This window comes from Bombus vosnesenskii, unplaced genomic scaffold (genome assembly GCF_011952255.1).
Source record: "Bombus vosnesenskii isolate JDL3184/JDL3185 unplaced genomic scaffold, Bvos_JDL3184-5_v1.1 scf7180000015548, whole genome shotgun sequence".
In the NCBI taxonomy this organism is placed as follows: Eukaryota; Metazoa; Arthropoda; class Insecta; order Hymenoptera; family Apidae; genus Bombus; species Bombus vosnesenskii.
Genome location: NW_022884042.1, coordinates 1659 through 8512, shown reverse-complemented (window position 1 = coordinate 8512; position 6854 = coordinate 1659). Strand labels below are relative to the sequence as shown.

Genomic DNA, 6854 nt, shown 5'->3' with positions numbered 1-6854 from the left:
TCACACGAGTTATACTATTGTCACTTTAAAATAATATAAATAAATAAATGTTCTAATTGCGGTCGAATAAGGAAAAAACGAGCGACAGACGAAAATTACTTCGATATCAAACAAAACTAAAGACCCGTCACTAAAAACTTTACTGATGACATTTATGAGCGGCCATGTTGGATTTACACGCGTCATGGCGACAGGAATGTTAGGGATTAATGGAAGTCAGGCGCGAGAAACAAATCATGAAAACACATTGTTAACACTTTTCTTTAATAAATTTTATGGGAAACTACAAATGTAAAAATATATATATATATTTAAATAAAAGGGGGAAATATAAAATTAAAAAATTAACAAATGTAAAATAGATAACCTAACACTATCAGACTAAAAATATATATATATATATATACACATATTGAACACAAAATTAATAATAATAAGGAACATCAAAACAGCGAACCAACAAAATTGAGACAGCTACAATAAATCAAAATCGAAGCAAGGAGCTCCGGGATAAATTTCGCTGAACTCACACATACACCAATAGCGCACAACAGGGGAAATTCCCTTTCTCCCAGAAGCATGGTGACGAAGATGCGCCTCCAAAACCTCTTCGGAATCCCTCTTTCGCTTGGGCTGGAAACAACACGGTATATTTTAAATAAAACGAAACAGGACGAACCAAACGAACTAAAAATAAGACTAAATACGTACCAGGGAAGTCTGGAAAGGAACCTCTGATAGAAACGACTCAGCAAACATGGTTCGAACGTCGATCACCGAAGCCTAAGGAAATAGCAAAAAAGGGAAAAACAATCAAAATCACAAAACAATCTTAATATGCAAACATCCAAACTTACGCAAAACAATTCGAAGGAGGAGGTCTTTGTTATGGGAGAGCAGCGGAGTTGCGCGTGTTGCCCGAGCAAACTTTAAAATAATAATGATGCTGCAGCCACCAGCCCTTCCACGCGCCGAAGAAACACCGGTAATTCCCACGGTACAGCACGTGGAAGTTTCTCGCGAAACGGACTAGATCAGCGTGGAATGCCTCAAATCTCCTAGACGCTAGCTCAGCAGAAACACAGGACTGATAGAAACTAAGTCGAAATACGGAATTTACATTTTGTCACGTACGATTCCAAGAAGCCCAAACTGCAACATCCCGATTCCCACGGAAGCGTACCCCCAGCGGACCACCACCCCATGAGGGATGGCATTATAAATAAGCGATGCAACATAGCGCGGCGTTCATTATTATTAGTTCATTATTCGTGCATTATTCGTTCTTTAATTCTTTGTTCATTATTAGTTCATTATTCGTGCATTATTCGTTCTTTAATTCTTTATTCGTTCTTCAGTTTATTATTCGTGCATTATTCGTTCTTTAATTCTTTGTTCATTATTAGTTCATTATTCGTGCATTATTCGTTCATTAGTTTGCGATCGTTTGTTACTACGGCTCATTATTCTTTGCGTCTAGAAATTTGTATAAGTATTTTGCGTTTCGGGGTCTTTAGTTTTTCGATAAAGAGAAGAGAGTCGCGATTAAATAAAGTAAAATTTTAAGCCTTCATTACGATATCAATTCAGTTAGCAAGTCACTCAATTTGTATCGAAATAGTTTAATAAAGTAAAGGTTGATAGAAAACTATATTCGAGATTAAATAATAAACCCAACAACCTTCGACGATCACCGGGACAGCTGGAGTGATGGCACCAGATAGCACCTTTTCCTCAAGGTAAGCAAATTAAATTTAAAAAACTTTCTTCTTCTCTGGCAATCTCGATTTCATTTACGGTTTTAAAGATAGAAATATTGCTTAAATTTTAAACAAAGGAGTTGTCCGTTGTGTCGGCTTGTGCGAACGGTGTTTTCAGCTACTGAAACACCCACTGATCTTCGCATTCCTCCTCCCATTGTTGGTAAAATATTACCCATCTTTGGGCAAGGCTTGCGAAATCACACAAGTCCCGCTCAGAAAGGACTAATAAATATACCGTCGGGGTCAATTGAAAATCAAGAACGATACCGGTATTGCTATTAACCGATATTCTTGCCATTCTTGCATGCGATTATAAGAAAGATATAACAAAACAATCCCCCCTTCGGGAAATTAACCAAAAGATCGTTCGCTGTGTCGGCTCGTGCAAACGGTGTTTTCGATTATCGAGAACACCCATCGATCTTCGCCTTCCTCCTCCCACTGTTGGTAAATTATTACCCGTCTTTGGGCAAGGCTGGCGAAATCACACGAGTCCCACACAGAGAGGGTCGTTAGAATTATCCTCGATAGCTAAATTCAAAAGGCAAGAAAATCGTGGCGACAGAATCCATCGGGGTAAATGAATTGAGTTTCGGTCTTAACAGTGAAATTAAAAGAGAAGAGGAAGTCAAACGAAAAAATAAATTTATATAAAACAACAAACAATCTCACATTCCTATCTAATCCAGCAACGCTAAAATATATATATCTAGCTAATCAAATATATATATATATAATAACCTAACCCATTTCACATTCAAGTAAAAATCCGTTCGACGAGGAAAAATATTTATTGTACCCAGCTTTAATCCTCTCCCGCGCTAGTATCCCTGCGCATAGCAGGTTAGCCAAAAAGTGAAATTCGTTTACCAGTTGCATTAAGCGTCAGTTAACGCTACCCATTAAACGCAAAAGAAAATAATAAAAAATAAAATATTTTGAAATAGTCTTTGGACTATTTCTGGTGGCAGCAACTACCGTATTAATTAATAACCTAAATCGGAATTAAATACACAATAATATCATTTTAATTTATTTCCTTTCCGATTAAATTCAAAACTCAAACTCAACTATAAAAATAAAAAAAAAAATTTTTTTTTTTTCAGTAAAATTCAACCTTAGATTTGATCGATTTAAACAAACAAATTGATACGTAACAGATTAGTAGTTATAAATTTTTGGTGGCAGCGGTGGGATACGATTCACGGAGGATTAAAGTTGGTTTAAACGATTCGACACGCTCCATAGTAGATTAAAGTTGTCACGCTCGATTAATAAAATATATATTTAAGAAACAATGGCGACTGTAGTAGAATCGTTAGACGAAGAAATGGTTTTGACATTGTCGGAAAAACTTAAAGCATGGGATGCGAACTTTCGCGATATGAGTGCGAAACTCGCCGAATTACAAAACGGATTGTTCGAGCTTAAAACAAAACAGGAACCTCAAACACCCAGATCGCCGCCGACAGCGCAACAGGAAACAGTCCAGACAGGTGGACATACCCAACCAATTAAGCTAAAAGACGCGATCGAATCGGTGCCAGTGTTTGACGGATATCGACCATCGGTATTCCATTTTTTAAGAGCTTGTGAACGCGCGCGAAATATGATTCCCAGATATCAAGAACCTCAATTGGTAAAATTGTTAGTAAATAAGCTTCGTGGACACGCGTTCCTCGCCATCGAAGACACGGAATTAATGAGTTTAAATGATTTCGGAAACAAATTAAAGGATCTATTCGGCCCAAAGAAATCTCTTAACGAATATAAAGGAGAATTAGGAACGATATTTCAACGACCCGGGGAAGATATACTAGATTATATGGATCGCGTTAGAAATCTTAGATTAGCAATAATGGACGGAGAAAGAGGCGACTACGGCATTATATCCCCCGACGTACAAGATACTATAGATTGGGAAACGAGAGAAGCTTTCGTTAAAGGACTTCCGAACGAGGTATATGTACGAGTAAAAATAGCAGGATACCATACTTTAGAAGATGCGTATCGACAAGCTGTTAAAGCAACACACGAATTGAGACAAATAACCGACAGAACGCGACCCCATCGACCGACACTCTCGAACTATTATAGACGCGATAACGCACGTCCCTCGAACACTAATAACAATATCAGAAACAGCCGCCAAGATCGAAGATCAGTACCTCCATCGCAGAATTTACCGAATACTAATAGACAAAATATCATGTGTAATTATTGTAAAAAACCCGGACATTTAGTGAAGGACTGTTACAAATTTAAAGCCCGAGTAGACGCCGGATTAATCGTACCCTACGCTTCGAGACCGTCGGGAAACCAAACACGTCCTTCGGGAGAATGGGGCGAGCCACGAGGGAACAATACGCCGAATCGCCCAAGAGTACAAGCGGCAATCAGGCGACCGGCGCCGACGGCAACAAACAGGACGAGAGCAGCCACTCACGCGAGATCAACTCCACCACCCATAACGAGAGACGGAGCGAACGAAAGGCCGACAATAAGATCGAACGAACAGCCACTAAATACTGTGGGGGAGTCATCCCACAACCAAACGAGGCCACAGACAGAGAATCCAGAATCTCAAGACAAAAGGGAAAGAGCGAAACACAAACAACCGGCGAAGAAAAACCATCAAGAGTTGAATTCAGATTCGGAAGGCGACCTCTCCGAATTATTTCAGTAAAATTTAACGATTCTCCAACGACCCCAACTGCACGAATAGTTTCCCCAAATCTAAAAACTAAAACGAGTTTATTGTTAGACTCTGGATCGGAAATCAATATTATCAAGAAACCTGCTTTACCCGATTCAGCCATCATCGACGAGAAAGAATTAATTGAAGTGCGAGGAATTACGGCAACGAGCCTGGTCTCCCTAGGGCAGACGGTAATACAGGTTGCGGGCCATCCGGTTATTTTTCATGTAGTCGATGATTCATTGCTAATCGATCAAGACGGAATCTTAGGATCCGAATTTTTTGCAGGTTGTAAAGCTTGTTTAGATTATGAAGAAAAACATATCAAATGGGGAAATATTTATATTCCCTTCGACACTAAGGAGAAAATAATTATACCGAAGCGAAGTATAATAACGTGTTCAATTAATATCGCTAATCCAGAGATAAAAGAGGGATTTATTCCAAGAATCGAGCCGAGCAAGGGAATCTATTTTGGAAACGCAGTTGTGAGGAATCATAAAGGAAGAGGCTATATAAGAGTAATAAATACTAACTCAAGAGATTACGAATTTACGACACCGACGATGGTGATTAAAGAATTTGAAAATCCCTCCCCGCTTCCTAGGACAGCGTGTAATACAGTTCTAAAATCGAAGGAAAGCAGATATGAAAAAATTAATGAGTTACTACGACTCGAACACTTGAACGAAGAAGAAAAGGAAAATGTAAAAAAATTGATTCGTAACAACCAAGATAGATTTCATATTCCAGGAGATATATTGGAAGCAACCGATGTTCTAGAACATAGAATAATTACTACGGATAATATACCAATCAATACCAAACAGTATCGATATCCACCAATACATCGAGAAGAGATAAATCGACAGATTCAAGAATTACTAGATACGGACGTAGTGGAACCATCAATATCTCCATATAACTCCCCGTTATGGATCGTACCCAAAAGACCCGATTCGCAAGGAAACAAACGCTGGAGATTAGTTATCGATTATAGAAAATTGAACGATAAAACGATTGGCGATGCCTTCCCATTACCCAACATTACAGAAATATTGGATCAATTAGGAAGTGCAAAATATTTTTCCACGTTTGACTTAGCATCAGGCTTTCACCAGATCCGTATGTCGCAAGAAGATGCCCACAAAACGGCATTTTCGACACCATACGGACATTTTCAATTCAAAAGAATGCCCTTTGGATTAAAAAATGCCCCAGCAACATTTCAACGTTTAATGAACTCAGTATTATCGGGTCTGCAAGGAATAGAACTATTCGTCTATCTGGATGACATAGTGATTTATTCCAGGTCTCTCCAGGAACACGAAATTAAATTTAATAAATTAATGGAAAGACTGAGGACAGCCAAATTACGATTACAACCCGATAAGTGCGAATTTTTACGACATGAGGTGAATTATTTGGGACATATAATTAGTGAGGATGGCGTGAAACCCGATCCAAAGAAAGTCGAAGCCGTATCAAAATTTCCACGACCAAAGAAGGCGAAAAATATCAAACAATTTCTGGGACTAGCAGGATATTACAGAAGATTTATACCCGATTTCTCCAAGGTCGCGAAACCATTGACACAACTATTAAAGAAGGATACTCCCTTCAAATGGACGGAAAATCAAGAAGATGCATTCAATAATTTAAAAACAGCGTTAATGACGAAACCCATTCTACAATATCCAGACTTTTCTAAACCCTTTAACCTTACTACAGACGCATCGGGATACGCAATAAGCGGAGTACTGAGTCAAGGGCCAATCGGAAAGGATTTGCCGATTGCGTATGCCTCAAGACTATTAAATTCCGCCGAACAAAACTACTCTACCATAGAAAAGGAGTGTCTGGCAATTGTTTACAGCGCAATGCATTTCCGACCGTATCTTTACGGAAGAAAGTTCACTATCGTAACCGATCATAAACCTTTAGTGTGGATGCATTCTATCAAAGATCCTACTTCCAGAATTTGGAAATGGAAATTAAAATTATCGGACTTTGAATTTGATATTGTATACAAAGAAGGCAGAGCGAACGCAAACGCAGACGCACTATCTAGGAACCCTCCGGAAGTTTGTTTACCAATCAGGAAAAGAGAGGAAGTCTCACCGATTCGCTATCCTGTCCCAAAAAGATTCGAAATAGACACGTCAACGGAAGATTCTCCCATATTCGAAGCCAAACCGCGCGTCTTGCCTCAATCCAGTGATTCTAAAAATCAAGGGAAGGGTTTTACCCGAAAACATTTTACAATAGAAGAAACCTCCATAAAATATTTAGACCAAGCACTAACAGAAATCGATGTAAGTACAGATAGAGAAATAACCAATCGAGAAAAAGAAGACACGGACACGACAAGCGAAAGGGAAACCTCCACTGTA

General features: G+C 38.8%; 1 long non-coding RNA gene across 1 annotated transcript; it reads right to left on the bottom strand.

Annotated features, from left to right (window-relative positions):
- Positions 1 to 416: 416 nt before the first annotated feature.
- Positions 417 to 1237, bottom strand: LOC117241259. The gene is made up of 3 exons (XR_004494933.1): positions 858 to 1237; positions 712 to 783; positions 417 to 633 (listed from the first exon to the last, which is right to left on the bottom strand). It is a non-coding gene; the product is annotated as an uncharacterized LOC117241259 (long non-coding RNA).
- Positions 1238 to 6854: the final 5617 nt, after the last annotated feature.